Below are 18,321 nucleotides of genomic sequence, written 5' to 3' on the forward strand. Positions count from 1 at the left end.
TCGATGTAACAAGACAGCATTCCCTCGGGGAGAGGGATTGAGGTTGATTTTAATGATTTCCTTCATGGCGAAAGGAAAGTTTAAATAGATTTCTGTGCCCTGAATGTGAGAGCAGAAGAAGTGATTTCTGTTTAAGTAGGTGTTAGGAGGTAGGAAAGAGCGTTGTAATAACAACCTGTCTCATAAGCCAAGGAAGCGAGATGTTGAATCTGTACCCAAACAAAGAGTGAACCTGAGTCACAAGAACACTTTGTATTTATAGGGCAGCTTTCATCGGAGAATTTCAGAGTGTTTTACCAACCCAGAGAGCCAGGGGTAAACATACGAACTTACACCGAGCCCGGCTTTCCTCGGTGATGTCACGGAGCCAAACAGTTAAGGAGCACGGAGCCAGGGGCTGTTTCAGTATGAGTAAGAGGACAGAATTTGGCCCCACATGCTTAACTTTCACATCTCTTTTCCCTCGTAAAGTAAGCTTTCGTTCCACTTTATAGATGGGTAACTGATGCACAGAGATCCCAGGGAGTTTGTCCAAAGTCACAAGTTGAGGAAGTTAATGAAAAAGGGCCCAAGAGTTTTGACTTTGTGCTCTAACCCCAAGAAAAACTTAATTTGGCACTAGCAGCTGCTTGATCTTTAGGGCTTCTGCATGAACAGGGAGTAGTTTGCTTAATGAAATAATATCCCAGGCACATATGAAGAGCAATTACTTGCTCTCATATAAGCTCTCATGTATTCATCTAGAAAAAATGCTCATGACTCAGTCATCTGGGATGGTTCAAGCTACTCACCCTCCAGCATGAGGCGTAGGCATTACAGTGGTGAAGTTAAAAAGGAAGACACATGACCTCAATTACTCACAAGGAGTCAAATTATGATCTCAGATACAGTGGTATAAATCCAGAGTCATTCCCCCCTGAAGTAATTGGCATCATACTGCATTTCTTTAACATACGGGAAATCAGAATGCAGTCTATAATCTCAGTATGTCTGTAGAGCTTTATTCAGAAAGAAGCTATGTTCTCCAGCAATGAATGTTAGCGATGGAGAAAAATAAGGCTGGAAATTGTACAAGGCAGAAAAACGTGCCAAGCTTCCCTGTAGCAAGAGCAACAAATTATTACCTAGTTTTAACAGTGTACTTAATACTGATTTCACTTTTTTATCAGGTTTTCTCCCTTTTTTTATGAATGATATAAATTAACTGATATACAGAAAGACTTCATAAAGGCCTGTCCAGTTGAACTATATCTTTAATTCCTCATTTTTGCTCTGGATATCATAAATGATGAGGAAGGAAGGGTTTAGCTGTTAAGAAAGGAGAAGAAAATTATGAATTTACTTACAAATTTACAGATGGAGTGCGAGTACAAACACAGATCTAGAATTAGGGACATTGCAAATTCAGAGACAAGAATGATTAATGTAACAACCACAATGAACTGTTCCGGTGGGACATCCAAAATTGTATGAAACTGTTTCCATCAGTGCCGAACAAAGGACCTGTGGCTTGAAGAGCAGGGACACTGGATTCAGCACAGCAGGAGACCACATAGCAAAATATTATAAATAGACCCTCCATTTATAGTTTCTGAACTTTCGATAACTGTGATATTCTCAACCTTATGGTTCTAGTAATTTAGAACTGATAGATGAGGACATTGCCCCTTTGGGACTACGGAAAACCTGGCAGAAATGAAAAGGGGAAGGATTCAGTTTGACTAGAGGAAACACATTACAGGCATCTAGCAAGGCTCCAGCACATCAGGCAACCCAGAGTCTTTACAAATATGTACGCTTTTAACATTTTCTAAGCCTTCAGAAGCAGTCTAAACACATATTAAATTATATTATAAGCCAATCATACCAGCAGCATATAGGGGGACACTGAGGGCATCTTCCTTAAAAATTCTGGGTGTGCAGGAGGACTGCCGGGGTGCCACAGAGCATCCTGCCTGCTCCTGCTGCCGGCACTAGAAGCAGCACAACATACGACTCCAGTGCGTGTAGCAGTACTTTACGGGCATATATCACAATTTCTGGCTTGTCTTCCAGCTGTTACTCAATTCAGATTCCTTCCTGAAAAATCCTGGCACATACATCTTGTTGATATAATTTCTAAGTACGCAGAAGACATGCATGTGCACAAGTAAAGCTACAGATCTTGTAGACGTAGGAAAGCGATACCTGTATTACATGCATGAATGCAAAGTAGGTATATTTACATATGCATGAAATGTAGATGTTTTTGAAATATGTGACAGCAGATGTGTACTGCAGTGCAAGGCAGGGTCCAGGGGTATCATTAGGAGACACTTGAGTGAAGGTGATGAAGAAACTGTTTGCACTGGCACCGCTGAAATACTGCAGCCTTCTGCCTCTTTGCAGAGAGAGGCGTTGTAACAACTTGAAATGTTTTTGTGACAGATCCAAGAATAGTAAGCCTTTCCCAGCACCAAGTACAGTTGAAATGACAGTTTGCAGTCACTTGCTGTGTGTAATTAACGGCGCTCCGCATCTGCATCAGTCAAGGCTTCTGCTGCGGAACTTCCACATATCTGGTAACCCTGACAGAGAAGGAGAATAGGTGAAGTAGCACCCAAATAGCACCCAGCGCAGTGTAGCTGAGTGTGGCCAGCTGCTCCGTGATGTTTCAGAATCACAGCTGTGTCCCGGTCTGGTTTGGGCACTGTGTATATGCAAAAATGTAGACCAAAACCTGAGTACTTTAGGTAAGTATCCTGTGTTACTAAAGTAACGAGTCTTTTTGAAGCCTAGACTGCATACAGTTTTATACCATTTCAGTTCAGGGTTGATTTTTTACTGAAATAGTACACTAGCCCATCCCTGTACATCTGCGGTGCATGCAATATTATCAGCAGCGAAGGTGCTGTACACCAGAACAGCATACACCAACCTGCCACGAAAAGCTCATCTTCCTTCTGGACACTCAGTTCTGCTTTTCTCATGGAGAGACAGTTAAAACAGTACGCCTTGGTAGTGCAAACAAATTAATAATCAGGAAGTTTCACGGGAGATTCTCCTTAAGCCTGGCCCTGTTGCTGCTAGCCCGTTACAGTGCTGATTGTGCAGCTGAGAAAGCAGCGTGCAGCATGTACACGGCTGTGTTAATATCGCTGGGAAACCTCCACGGGCTCCTCAGAGCAGCCTCAGGTAGGTGAGAGGTTGCCATCAAGATGATTACCTTCGTCTGGATCTGCTATGAATGAAAAGAGAAGGAATTGAAGAATGACATCAAGCATTCCTACTTCAAAATTCCTGGGTGCGAGGGCGCAAGGTGGTTAAGACGCAGGTCACGACTGAGGGACGGCGCTGATCTCTGATCCTGTTACCGAGAAGCTGCCCCACGAGACTCACGTGTCGCACCGCTTGGTGGCCGTGGGCATCCCTGGAGGGGCATGGGTGGCATGGGGCTGGTCACAGGGTGGGCATGGGGCTGAGCGTATGGGGTGAGGTAGGAAGACTGGGTGCATGTTGCTAACCTGCTGCTTGGTTAGATGAACACTTGTGGGCACAGCCTCTCAGCTGCCCCTCAAAGTGCTTGTCTTCTTCTGGCCTGGGACCCCAATGGGAAATGATCTTTGGTCCTTTGGCTAATCAGCGGCATCTCTGAGCCAGGGAGAGGCGGCAGGACGCGTGGCGCATTCATGAGATGAAAGTGACTGTGAGGTGGGAACATCTAAAGGACCCTGAGAAATTAAAAAGTACCCCGTGAACACCGAGAGCTTGCTGAGAGTTGTGGCTTTGCAGCTGGGAGAAAGTCAGGCAATATAGGAGAGTCTTCACAAACAGGGGAGGTTCTGGTCTTTGAGAAGCTTTAAGGAAAGGGGTTCTAGCTACTGTGGCAGGAAAAGGCAGCATCATTTCTGGAGTGACACATCTACCTCTCTTACTTTTCCTTAGGGAGCTTGAGTGTCCTCATCATAGACACCATCCCCTAGAGGCTCTGGTGGGAGCACAGGGCTGCTTTCCAGCAGCACCATCCAGGCCCTGGCCAGGACTGAATGTGCAAGGGTATATTCTGGGAAAGTGAAATCCCTAAAATTGCATGAAGATTGCTCTGCAGCCCTATTTTCAAAAGCCTCGGTATTGATCGAACTCCTCTCCATCTGAAAGCTATCTGAAACACTTCGGTGAGAGTTGTAGGGCTGTGGCAGAGCACTTTGAACTGCATTTTCTTCATACTCAGTGAATAAAGAAATGCTTAATTGGGTATTTATTTAATGTGCCAGAGCCAACAGGTGTAGGTAATTTGGAACTGCCGAGAACAAATCACCACGTGTAATGTTAAGACAGTTACTCCAGGGAGGAGAGAGGGAGGGGGAAAATGCCATATATTAGCATAAGTATCTCCTCAGACATCCTCTCTCATCTTTGCATAATATCCCCGTCCTGTGGGCCCCTGCCAGCAAAATAACACAATGATCCCAGCCCTGTGGGCCTATTATTATTGATTTATAAAATACTTACAGCTAGTTGTGTTAAATGTGTCCTTCTATTGCGAGAAAGAATTACTGGGCGTACAGTGGTGTAAGACTGTGGTGTCGTTATTATGCTGTATGAGTTACACATAAAGGCATCTTCAAAATGTCTTTTTTTAGGCATTTCAACCACTTTATGGAAACCCATCTGGAAATAAATGTAGCTGGCCTAATGTATGTAATGAATTTAATGTGCCGTTCTTCCACATTAAGGAAAAATCTAATAGGATGATTGAGTGGGGCCAAACTTCTCCAGGAAATTCCTTTATAATACATGATTGAATTATTGTTTTTCTATTAGGGCAGCCAAAACATTCAGTGTCCTCGACAATACAGGATGTGTGCCGTAACTTTTTTGCCACTAAGCTAGGCATACTGTATCTGGACATGTGCCCAGCTATTTGAGTATTTCCATTTGAATGATTTATTTATTTTCCAAAGAAAGACTACATAAGTTATACAGAACTCGGCAAATTTCTTTCAGTTCAGACGACAGAACTAGATGCCTGGCTGCCAAATGAATGAAATCTAAGGAATCCAGAGGCATTTACAGCAAAGCTGAGATTTTCCTAATGGATGCCTAAAAGTTATGCTCATGAAACTCTTAAACCTTTTCTCAATAGAAATAGGGCACCTAACTCCCTTTGCAAATCCTCATCTCAAGTCTGCATTCAAGCCCCTAAGTATCCTGATTTTCAAAAACGTTGGCCTTCCAGCTGCAACCATGTAAGCTAGGAGAAGCTGCTGAAAGTAGCACATGTGAAAATTGGATTATTTATTTATAAGCCTAAATATGATCCTAGGAGCATAACTTTAAATGTCTTTTAAAACCTAGGACCAGTACTTTTACCCATTTAAGTTCCACAGAACAACGTGTTGTACAAACTTCTCACTAAAGATATGAAGCTACGAGTGCACTGATGTAACATAAACACATCTAGAAATTGATATAAGATATTCTGAGCTGGTAGTTCAAGCTCCCTCCTCCCTTCCCCCCCAAAAGCTGTTGCTGTTGTGATACACAGGTGGAGGAAAGCAAATAATTTGAATAGTTTTTTTTGGAAAGACGTGTGTTTGAGACATCTACCTGCACTCCCAGGGGTTACAGGTATAAAATGTATATAATTACTACTGCACATAATGAGAATATGCTAGTGACTTTGAGATATCCTGGAAACCCATACATGAGTAAGTATATGGCTATATACAAGAGGAGGTGAGGAGGAGAACTCTGCATTTTTCAAACCGTAGCTTGGGAAAACGTGGTGTATATTAGTGTAGCCTCCTAACATTGTCTACAAGATCTCATGGCTCGTTTCCTGCAGCAGTAGAGCCTCTTCCCTTCTGTCTTCTTAATAGGGGAGGGCAATTACTTTTCTTCTGTGAATAAAATGTTTGCCCCTCTCAAAAGTAGTCCCAGGTCAAATTAGTCATATAGTTGCAGCTGGAAACTATTTTTGGCCTAGGTTTACAACACCGCAAAGAATATCCAGGTACTTTACCAAATATTTAAGGCACTCGGCCAAGGTGTGGGAGATGCAGGTTCAGATCTCTCTGGGGAAGTAGATTTGAATCCACGCCCTGGGAGGTAACTATCGTCAGCATCTTGCTGTATAGGGAATGAAGGGGGGAGAGAGAATGATTCAAGCAAGCTGAGGTTTGACCAGCTACTTGTCTCACTTGAGCTGTGCGGCCTCCCGCAGCTCCCGAGCCGCAGGGGAGCAGGGATGGGGAACTGAACCAAGCAGGAGGCTGGGTTTGACCTCGCAGGCTAAACCAGACCACTTTTACGTTCAACCATCATCTGTTTCAGCCATGCCGAGGAGAGGTTGGGCACACCTTCCCCCTGTCCCTCTCCCAGAGAAACCGGCGTTTGATTTCTGTGTTTGATTTCCTATTAATCCTCCTTAAACTGAAACTCAGAGGTTATCTACCACTGAGCCAGGATCCTTACTCATCCTGGCAGAGATCAGGTTCTGACCTCTGGGACATCAAATAAAAGCAAAGAGCGGGGTAATATTTATTGGCTTTATTAATAACACAAAGTAAAAGACACCCAAGTGGGTAAAACTGGAGTGACTCTGTACCTGCTCTGTGCACAGAAAAGGCTTGACCTCTCCTTGTGATAACATTTCATTACGTGTGCCCCACGGCCTTGCTCCTCAAGTTTATCTCGAGTCAAACAGCTCACCAGGTTAACCCATACTTTTTGTGCAGGATTCTGAAACCAGCTGAGTGTTTATCATCCTTGAGGAATCTAGCCCATAGAGGTTTGATTAATTTTTTTCATACACACATAAACAAATTCAAGATGTTCTTGTTCAGCCAGAGGATAAAGGTTTCTCCTGCTATCTCAGTTCTCCATCAGAAAAACGGTCAGTCCCAACGTGCCAAGATTCTCCCAAAGGCATAATTGCCATCATCTGCGTTTACTAAGGCAGGCTTACAGGCATCCTGAAAAACAAGGATGGTGTCCTTTCCCAGCATGAACTCTGAAGTCTGGGTAGTCCCAGGCTTGAACTGCTTCTTAAGCATACCTACAGCCAGGACGCCTCTCGGATAAAACCAGAAGATCCCATCCACATTGCAGAAGTAACACTGGTCAGCTTCGATGAGTGGCTGAGCCTCTCAAGAGCAGAAACGTTAAATCCGTGATTCCTATTTGGACAAGTACAGAGCATGACCTAAACCTCCTTGGTTCACTCAGAGTCTTCACTTTCCCTCCTAAGTTGCCAAATCACGTTGTCAGACACTGCATAAACTGCTGATGTGGTTTTGCACTGTTAGTGCCGCGTGTGGGTGGATGCTAAAAAGAGTCGTTATCGTTAGCGAATCCTCATTTGCTATAAAAAAAGCACTACAGCCTCGTTAAACCTCATCAGAGGATCGAGCCATATACATCCACAGAGTTCCCTGGGGTGCCCCGGACCAGCTTCTCCTTTCCTCCAAGGCAGAGGACAGGCTCTGTGTCCAGCACGAATCCAACCAAACTAACAGTCTCTAAGTGATTTCACTGATCTTAACTGAAGAAAAGATTATTCAGTCTAGGATTCAAAGAAGTGAAAAATTTCCACCCTTCCGCCCTTCCCTGCCAAACCCCAAATATTTAAATTGAATGCAACTGCAACTGGACAAAAAAACCCCCAAAACCTGAATATTTCGATCATCTGGGATCTCAGCCTTGTTACTGAGAAATCAGGTTACAGTAGGTGGGAAAGAAAGTACATCCTAGAAAATCCTTGATCCCAGTGCTACAGCCTTGCCCTTATGTCAGTGTCCTAACAGGATATGAGGTCATCACCTGAGGATGAAAGGCTTTTCTGCCCAATTCTTTTTTAATTCTTTGTGGGAGCAGGAGGTGCCTGCCTATACAGTCTACTATAGCCCGCCTATACAGTCTAGTATTACCTGCCTATACTCTCACCTCATTTATGGTCTAATCATCAGCACAGCTGTATTTCAAGCTGACAGCATGTGCATCCAGGTTCAGGATCTCTGCTCTTTTCTTTCTTTTTTTTTTTTCCTTCTAATTTGCATGCATGCACATCCACACTTCAAATATACCCAATTATATCAGGTTTTGAAATTCCCCCATCATGTACTATCACAGAGAAATGTGCAAACTAGAATTCTTGTTTCTGAAAGCCTGGAGCTTGTCAAAGCACTCCTCTCTACAACTTTCTACTGACATGTTTTTGTGTTCACAAAATGAAATGCCAGAATTTGGGAAAGATTTGAACATCTTTCCAGAGCAGTCTGGGGAAGGAGCTTGTTCACCAATTGCTACAGCTATACGATGTTAATAAATGTCATTATTAATATATTTCCTTTATTAAGCAAAATAATATGGATTCTTCCCTCATAAATTTTTACAGTAACTCCTCCCTGCACAGTGCTCTAGCTGACGAGGATTGTAGGTCTAATTATTGGAACATGTGCTTTAATGTGTTTTAATGTCATGTTTTCCTTTAATTGTATTATATCGTAAGCCTGCTCTAGAAATAACACTATTAAAGTTTCCTTTCAAAACAAAGATCAATCAAAGAGACAAGTAATTATTTCATTATCCTTAAGAAGCTCATAACATAATGAAAAGAATGTTAAAAATAAACTAAATGGGTGTACTAGATTGAAAGAATAGATCAGTCCTAGCGACTTTTCTCACAGAGTAAAAAATTATCCAGGATTAAGTTTTCACAGCTTTGAGTATATTATGGATTCTCTGTTTCTAATAATTAAATAGGGAAGCCTTTCTCCAATAACAAACTAAGAATGAAATTAGCAACAGTTGTATCTGAATAGAAGCAAATGCTCAGGATTAAAAGCCAAAACTGCCGTTCTGCAGAGCAGGCGGGGTCAGGTGACGTTTGGGTTGACCGAGTCCTCTCCAGCCTGGCCTGGAGGACCCTCCACATGTGAGATCTTGCCCTGCTGTGCCAGGGCTGCCATCCCTGCCATCCCTGCCATCCCTGCCATCCCTGCCATCCCTGCCGTCTCTGCCATCCCTGCCATCCCTGCCATCCCTGCCATCTCTGCCATCCCTGCCATCCCTGCCATCCCTGCCATCCCTGCCATCTCTGCCATCCCTGCCATCCCTGCCGTCTCTGCCATCCCTGCCATCCCTGCCATCCCTGCCATCCCTGCCATCCCTGCCATCCCTGCCATCTCTGCCATCCCGGCGGGTCCTGGGCAGCCTCAGCCCCGCGGCTCAACCGTGGGCCAAGACGGCGCGTCCTGAGGCTGCGTTCGGTTCCTACCCGCAGGTCTCTGGCCTTTGGTCGCCTTCAGCTTGGCTCAGGAGGGAGCCTGAGGTGCCACGCAAGGGGAGGCTGCGGTGGAAGAAGCCCCGCTGGTGTGACTGCCCTGCGGCCGTGCGGCCGGGGAAGGAGGAAGGGGCCCTGCCACCAGTCTGGGGGTACTGGTGTCTCCAGTACACCAACAGTGGATGTGGTCCTCCCTGTCCTGCAGGACACAATGTCTGTTTCTTTTGACGAGGGAGGGAAGGAGGTTCACTTCCCAAGGAACCTCTTTGAAAGGAATTGTGTGGAGCTTGATTTATGGGCCCCACTTTTTTTTTTTTTTTTTTTTTTTTTGCAACTTACTGTAATCTTGGAGCCTTTCAGAAGCTCAGATAATGAGGGAAGAAGCAATGTGGAAGGACATCAAAGAAGAAATTTTGTAATAGAAAAGCTCCCCCAAGAAACTGTAAAAAGAGAAATCTAGGCAGGTAAGAAATGGATCATGGGAGGAACTTGTCTCTCCTCTCGGTCCCCTATCTGAATCTGACTTCTCTGGCTGGTAATCTAAATTTGACAGCATCTAGTAAACACGAGGCAGACTGTTTGCAGAAGGCAAAGATAGCTTTGCTGAGCTCCCAAGGAATACATCCTCTGTAGCAGTGGTGCCAGATGGACCCTGCAGCCCAGAAGCCAAAGTCTGAAAGAGCCAGAGAGAGCAAACTTCTCATTTCCCAGGCAGAGCAACATGGCCAAAGCAGAGACCTGCCTCACCTCCAACCTGCCTTGCTTAGTGATGGGGTAAAACAAGGTGGGCAAAGAGGGATCTCAGTTCACCCCCTGCTCCATGGGGCAGACCAGGTAATGTTCATTGCTACCCCTGTGCTCTCCACCCAGGACCAGGGGTGACTCTGAACAAGCTGTGCTGGAATTAGCTGTTTGGCCATCAGCTCTACCTACAGGGCCATTTTCACCAGCATAACTCTCCCAGACGGATGTGATTTATTTTTGCTCGTAGCAGAACTGGGCTGGCAGTGCCTTCCCGCCGTTGGTTGGTCCTGGGCTTGGAGTGAACTATTTCATGCAGCCAATACTGCTTATGTTGAAGAATATTCAATAAATTACAGTATCTCCAGGGATATTTCTTTTTGTAGAACAAAATGTGCCAGACATTGAGATAAATGCAAGAATAGATGACTCTGTATGTTACATCTATTTGGATGTCTCTTCTAAGCTGGTCATATTTTTTTCAGCTCCCATTGCTCCCATTTCCCCGAGCGAGGCGAGGAGCGGGATCAGCTGCGTGTGGCCGTGACATCAAGCGTGGGAACAGACGGCAGACTGCGTGCGAGGGCTTCATTCTGCTCGCTGACAGCAGTGACACGGGTTTCAACAGGACTAAACTGGGTCCTGACTTCCAGAAACAAAATCCCGCTCGGCATCACTGCATCCCAGCATGGCACCATTGTTGATTTAACCAGTTTCTCAATCTATATAACCAGTTCTTCCTGCTTGAGCTGTATGCATTAGTATTAATTATAGTAGACTCTCTGGTGTCTTGTGTTTGCTGAAGCAAACTCTCTGCCTGACCCTTTACACCCCTTTTTTTGCTGTTTCTTTCTCTCAGGGAGGCCTTGCTGTGGCAATCTCTTTCACATGTTGAAACTGTTGTTTTTCTAACACAAAATACTATACGTTTTCAAAAGCTTAGTATGGAAGATATATTTCTAAGTCATGTTTCTTGCCAGAGGAGTAGTGAACACTAAATGTTGGCTGTAGACAGTGGTAGACTCAGGATTTGGTAGTTAACCAGTAAAAATATTAAAACAGGCAAAGTCTGTCATCACATAAGAGACAGCTTTCAACTTTACTAAATGTCTCTCTACTTACAAAGTTAATGGAAACCAGTCACAATGATAAAATCTGTGACTGTCTTAAATAGAAAGAATTCTTGGTTCCTTGTGGTAGAAAGAAGACTGGAATTTAAATTCTTGGGCTTTCCCTCCTCATTTTTAATTCCTTTCATTTGATTAAAAGAAAGTTTTAAAAATGAACAGTCCAATGCAGGAAGAAAAGAGAAACATACATCTTAGTAAGATAAAACCCCAACACTTAAAAAAAAAATAATACCCAAACCTTGCAATTACGAGAAATCCAACAGCCCCAAAACATGCAGACCCAGGACAGATAGAGAAGGTAAACAAAAGCTTGGGCAAAAAAGGCAAATGCAGGAATGTTACTGGAGGATGCCTGATAAAAACATGACGGAAGAAACCACCATGCAAACCACTTGCAGCTCAGGAAAAAGAATAGCAGCCAGGCAGAGATGGGAGTTGCAGATAACAACGTGGGGAAACTTTCTGAGAGAAATCAAGGAGAAAAATAAGGGCGATATTCACATAAAGAGAAATCTAAGAGATCCAGATGTGCTGAAAGGCTAGCAGAGAGGAGAAAATCATGAAGGCAAGAAGTTGTGAGAACATGGAGTTGAAAATTTGCAATAGGTCTGAAGAACCTCACCAATTACTGAGCATTACGAAAGGAGGAAAAACATGGCAGCTCTTCTGCCTCGCCTCAGATATCTCTGCCTGAAGAAGGAGGTTGGACTACGACATGGTGCTGCTGTTGCAGCCTTTCTACAGGTCAGCTCTGGAAGCAAACCTCAGCTCTTGCAAGCACTTTGGGAAAGAAGCTGTCCTTTTAGTTGGTTTTGCATGATGCAGCACACTCCAGGCTCAGTCCCTTGCTAGGGCTCTGAGACAACTGCAATGGCCCAAACAATAAATAGCAGAGTATAGTCTAAACCTCACAGCATCAAAACTGAATGAACTGACTCTTGTTAGCCTAACAAAGATAATAGTGGCCATTGTAGGGAAGCCAAAAAGCAAAGTCAACTGGTATTTAGTGCAGATTTTTGTCTGCCCTCTGGAATACTCTTTCAGAGTGATGAAAGGGGAACTAATATTTTCTACCCTATGAAAACTTCTATTGTAAAAATGGTCTGGTCTGGTCTGTGCTAGTATGAAGCCATGACTCCCTGATGTTTTACATGAGCAACCAGAGAAAGAGAAAGACTCTCACCACAGCACGTATTAGCCCAGACACCTTGACTCCTGCCTGTTAAGACCTACTGTTAAGGCCAGCTCTCCCCTATCTCAAGTGGATCACCACAAGTTTATTTTGTCGTTGGGGTCTTTTCTTCATTTCATAACAATTTCTAGCCTGGACTGTGAAATCTTCCGCAGTCCCTCTTGGAAATAACATGGTCCCCCTACCCTGAACAAAAAGTTTTCATTTGTACAAACAGCCATACAGACATTCTCCAAATAAAAGGGCTTAACTGATTTTTTTTCCCAGCAAACTCTACTTCCAAATGCACGTGCCCTTGTAGGGTCTGATCCAAACATGTCAAAGTCAACTGGGTGGATTCTTCTAACCAAACATTAACCATGTGCAAGCTGGATGTTTAAGCAAATCCTTTAGGTTGCTGTTCTGGTCTACAGAGCAAGAGAGAAGTAACCATGCATACTGACTCACCCATTTTAGGTACCTGTATCAGGGCGGCATGAATTATTCACTGGGATTTCTCACAGTCTCATTCACTGGAGACTATGTTTCTCCATGAAGGAAAGAAGGCACCCAGTTGGTTACCCACTAGTTACCTGGCTGGTAAACTTCACTGCCAAAGGTCGTAGAGATTAATTCCACTCTGTCTTGCCATAGTCTTGAGTTAGACTCAGGATCCTTCAAGTTCCATTATAAAGAGCCCCTAAAATATCAAATTCAGACAGAAGAACTGAAAGCTACTGCAGTCAGAATTGTTCCTGTTAGAGGAGCCTGAGCTTCATTTGGGAGGCCAAAACATCATCTGAAAGCCTTAGATATGAACCTGTCAAAATAGCATTCACTAAACACATAACTTGTCCTTGTGTCTCCTCTTCCTTGTGCTCTCTTGTACCAATAGACCTGTATCTTAACAATGCTAACGTTAAAATGTTGAAAAATGCTGGTTACCTGTGCAAAAGCTTACAATTTCATTTTAAAAAACATCTCAGCAAATGGCCAAGTGTAGCAGGGGCATACAGGCATTTATGCTGCAACGTAGCTCTTAAATGAGTCCTCTTAAATGTTTAAACTTAGTAATTCCAGTCAATTTTGAGCAATATTGATAGTTTTCCTAGTTCTTAGTAGTAATGGACAGTACATAATTACTAAAAACGTAATATTTTTACACCTGGGCTCTTTTATGATAGTGTTACTCCCGTGCAAAATTAAATGTCAGCAAAAGAAGAGTGATTCTAAAATGAAATTTTAAATAAATGTATTATTACGCTGAGGAGGTAGTATGGTGATTTAATATGGTGACTAGTCACACCTGAATAACTAAAGAGTTTGTTTTTACAGGGAAGCGCTAAGTTTACTAAAGCAAAGGGAAAGTATTTTATTACAAATAGATTATCTTAGTGCTTTCACTCAGTTTGGTGCAAAACTTCACGTGGAAACTGGGATTTGACAGAAGTGTAGCTGAGAGGGAAAAAAAGGAAAGGAAAAACAAGTAAAAAGCTATCAAAGCAAGGTCCCTAAACACAAAATGCTGTGGAAGACGTCCAGAGCAGCCAAGGTCCTTCCTCCACAGCTGTGAGTCTAGGCTCTGCCGTAAGACCCCACGGGGTCCCGCATGGGTTACTGCAGCGGTTGAGCCGGCAGCAGGATCAGGGATGCCCCATAGCTCTCCAGGGTGAGATGTGCAACTGTTCAGGGCTAGAACATCTCCCTTTCCACCGCTGTCTCCTGCTGCCAAAGGCTACTCTCCACCTTCTCTAATTTATAGGACTGGAGATATTATGATAGCTCATTTTTAATTCCGTTGAACCAAGGTACACCAGGTGCTGAAGGAACACAAAAGAACGTTATATTTTTTCATCTAGAAATTTCTGGAAGGAACCTAATTTGTTGACAATGCGAATTCATAAAATCTATTTTGTGAGTACGTGGTTAATTGGAGTTCAGGGCTCTGCGACGCGGGAGGTCCTTCTTATTCTGATTGGGAAGGGGCCTGTTGTCCTTGTGGATCTTCTTAGAGCTGGAAGGCAGGTCTGTCCTTAGACATGTCCACCTTGTCCTCCTGCAGGAAGGAGAGAGGTGTGGGAGGCCATATGGCTGATCCAGTGGCGAAGGCCAGAGGATGCTTACCTGCTCTTCTGACAGCAGACCAGAATGTGCCACTTACGTCATCCTGGATTTTCTTCCTTTTTTGTTTCTATTTCAGCAGCACACAAGCTGTGCAGGAGGTATTTGAGAACCTCAGCTCAATAACAGCAGAAAGATTCTGAGCATCTTTCAGAGGAAAAGAAGAGCGTGCATTTCCTCTCCCGCTGTCCCCTCAGCTTCCTTTACCTGCATCACTCAAACAAGGATCCAAACCATCAGGAGAAAAGTCTTCATCTTACAGAAAATTTTTCTGCTTTCTCCTGAAATGGCCTCTGTGTCATTTTTTTGTAGCCTCCTTATTTTCCTTCAGTGCAGTTTCCCTTCTTTGCTGATTTCTTGCATCAGTCTATTCATTAGATAGGAGGATGTAAAAGAGAATTAAAAATTAAAGCAAAAATAAGGATCTGTTCCCAAAGCCAGTGAAAACAATGGGAGTCAAAGAAACTGGCATTGACAAAACATTTTCTTTTCCTCGGGAGAGTAAGAATGATCCTAGCCAAAGTTTTATAGAACAAAGATTCCAGTAATACATCCAACACAGCAAAACGTAAATTGACATCACATTTAGGTTCTTCCTTCCTTGCTAATAGTGACACTCACCTCAGATTATATTTGATGAGTACAGTGACAGTCATCATTATTGTATTAACAGCATACAGCATGGTCTTTAATCTTCCCATGGGATTTTAGGCTGACTACTGTACATATAGCTTCTGACTGCTGAAAGCTGAGGGTAACCCCTAAAAAAGATACAATCTCTTTTTCTTTTTTTTTTTAGCTTTGGAAATTACAAACAGAAGAGCCTGTGATGTACAGACACACACAGAAGGAAATGATCTGAGAGAGGAGACTTTAATAAGCTAAATAGATTCAGCCTAATGTACATTCATGTCTTCATTAATTTAGTGGATGATTTTCAGAAGAGTGAGCCTCTCTTCCTCTGGTGTAGGCAAAATGCAGCTAAACTCACCCCTGCTGATTTGCTATGGGTAAAGTCATCTAGAAATCACTTAATCTGAAAGCAAAAATCCTCTTAGGTATTTTCCCAAAGACTTCTTCAAATAGGCTAAGCGTGGGCAATCGTATGGGGAAGATAACAGTTTAGCTGAAGATTTTCCTCCAGCACAGTCCCTGCATCGCTTCTCTTCCCCTCAGCTGCAGACGATGGCTTTCCCTCCTCTAGATCTGACCAGTCTGTGCCCCAAGTAGCTTACAGCTGGCATTTGGAGTTAATAAATCAAGTTAGAGGAAATTTCATGAGAGGGACCCATTGCATGGGGTCACATAAATGAAAAAGCAGCTCTCAAGGAGTGGGCACGTCTCAGGACATTGGTGCCAAAACACCGCTCCTGAGGAGCTGACTGAATGGCGAGAACATCTCTGTTTCCATCCCATCTGCTCCACGGCACTCAGTCATCAGTAGAGACCAACTTCTGTGGCACGTGGAATAAGACAGGCAGGGAGTGAACGAAGGCTCCAGCCTAACCCATCACCCCAGCGCCCTGCGTGCAGTGGAGGATGCGCTGGAACTGCGGAAAGGAATTCAGAGTTGTATAAAGCTCTTAAGTTAAAAAAAATAAACATATTCTATTATGGGAATAATCCGCTTTGGCTGAAGAAAATTTAATGCAAAATAACAGTTTGCTCAGATGCTTTTATTTTTTTTGAAACTATTCAAATTTGGGGAAACAGCTGCCTCTCCAGCATATTAGCTTTAGGTTAGCTGTTGGTTTTGACCAGAGGTTGTGGTCATGAAGCTTTCATTTGCAGGTGCTGTACCATAGGTCTGGAGGGAATCGTCTAGGTAGGGTACTTCATTCTCCTTATTGTACTTTGAGCAGAGAAAATAGACTAAGCCACATGAATTAACTTAAATAAACAGGGCCCTTTAACTCAGTGATAATCTTAGTGCTACGAACTCTATTGCTTAACACCATGCTAACTCTGACCTACTTTCTTTTGAGAAAGAAATGGATTTCAACTTACCAAGTACTAAATATTGCTCTTGCAATTAAACACTCTTTTTTTTTCTTTTTTTCTTTTTTTTTTTCCCCCAAGGCTGTTTAAAAGATTCCCTGATTAAAAGGCATCACATTTCAGTATTGATTACCCACACAGCTTGTAACTGATATTATTATTTTGCTTTGTAGTTTTAATAGTATGCTTGACCTCTGCATATGGAGGCTCACTTAATGCTTACAATTTTTTCTTTGATTGCCATGATCTTTCTTCTGATTTCTTGTTCATTGAATGTAACCAAAAATCATTTAACTGTAGTAGTTGCTTACAGTGAGATAAAAATATTTTTCTGTGCAATGCATACCCCCATGATGGTCTTTGCTACATGACAGCAAGGCAAAGATCTTTGGTGGGATCTGATATGGTAATCTGCATGCATTGATTTCTTTTTTCATCTCAGTTGATCAGGTTAACTGTAAGGGGAAAGACTCTTTACCCTTTAGTGGCTCATTTGCCTCTGGAAACTCTGCATCTTTTGGCAGCAATGTTGGTGCCGTGGATTGACTAGTGAATTAGTATTAGGCTTCAGTAGTGAAAGATGAGACATTCTTTCACCTTTCCCAGTCATTAAGTGGTGTTGCTGGTCCAAATCCATTAATGTTTTTGCTACCATCCTCCAGCAATGTGGGAAAACAAAAGACAAAGACTATTCATGTCAACAAGAAATCTGGGGAAAAAAAAAAACCAGCAGGCTTTCATAATCAAAGAAATGTCTCTGTCCTTATACAGTATAAAGCAGGAGTGAAAAATGAAACATATTTATGATTGCCCAGCAATAAACATGCCTGTAGTCTGAAAAACAGTATCAATAGACACAGAGATAATTTTAACTGTGCATATTTCAACTGAAAAACAAACAGCTTTGAGAACTCACCGGAAAAAACTCCCAGTCTATCTGAGGCATACAGAGCATGTGTTCACACTGCCACATGATGGATGCATAATGGTTTCCTCCAGACAACCAACCTTAAAATATCTTAGACCTTATTGTGTTATTGGTGTTTATAGTTTCTACTGCAGTCAAGCCTCCGAGCCCTAGGGCCCCAATTGTGCTGTGGATGGCATAAACAGAGCAAAAGGCAGAGCCTGTCCCCCAGATACTGCCATCTAAATGAAGCCTCGTCTGTCACCTGCTCTTCCCTCTAGCCTGTGGTTTGTGTTTTCTCTAGCCTGAACCTTTAGTGCGTAATCTCTCTGAGGTAGGAACGATGTATTGCTAGCACGTCTGGATGGCACTGGGGTTTGAAGGGTTGTTGAATGAATAAACAACAATACGCTGAGTAGAGCTTTATATCTGCCTCTTTTTTTTTTTGAGAATGGACTCCAGTGGCTTTTGGAATATTTACACTGAGACTGTTTTTTTGGAACACACAGAAATACAAGCCATAATAACCAACAAATTTTATTTTCTGTGCTGTTGTGTAATTCCATTGTAATTCTCTGGAATCCTATTGAAATTCTTCTTGGAGATGCCTCTGTCCTTTGCTGGATCTGGCCAAGGAATTGAATGTGGGCTAGTGAGGAGCCTTAATACGATGGTGGAATATATCCATCCACACTATTGTGATTCCAGGCAGCCAACTTCTTTTTCAATGCCTTTCTTAAAGGCTGTGGCACTGAATGAACTAGCACTAAAGTCAAAAAGGGCATTAGAAGTCAATACATTTTCTGTTATCTGACTTGCAAAAAAAATTTTCTCATGTTTCCTTCTGCTATTGTTTATTTTTAAGGAAATAAATGTCTAGGTGAGTAGCGATCCTACTACTATGGATCTATTAGGCTTTAAACTTACCCAAGCGTTCTAAAAACCGTTTTTGTTTCCCAGGCAGATCCACCTGAAAACGAAATGATGT

The 18,321-nt window shown here is 42.9% G+C and overlaps 1 long non-coding RNA gene across 2 annotated transcripts in view; it reads left to right on the top strand.

Annotated features, from left to right (window-relative positions):
- LOC138687791 (uncharacterized) overlaps positions 1–18,321 on the top strand; it is a 37,154-nt gene that overhangs the window by 809 nt on the left and 18,024 nt on the right. The window contains exons 2-3 of one of the 2 annotated variants that reach the window (XR_011326917.1): positions 9,266–9,729; positions 10,492–17,759. The exons of the other annotated variant lie outside the window; for it this stretch is intronic. This is a non-coding gene — a long non-coding RNA (uncharacterized lncRNA). Of the gene's footprint in view, positions 1–9,265; positions 9,730–10,491; positions 17,760–18,321 lie in introns of those variants that run through there. 2 annotated transcript variants of the gene reach the window in all.

This window comes from Haliaeetus albicilla, chromosome 11, assembly GCF_947461875.1.
Source record: "Haliaeetus albicilla chromosome 11, bHalAlb1.1, whole genome shotgun sequence".
NCBI lineage: Eukaryota > Metazoa > Chordata > Aves > Accipitriformes > Accipitridae > Haliaeetus > Haliaeetus albicilla.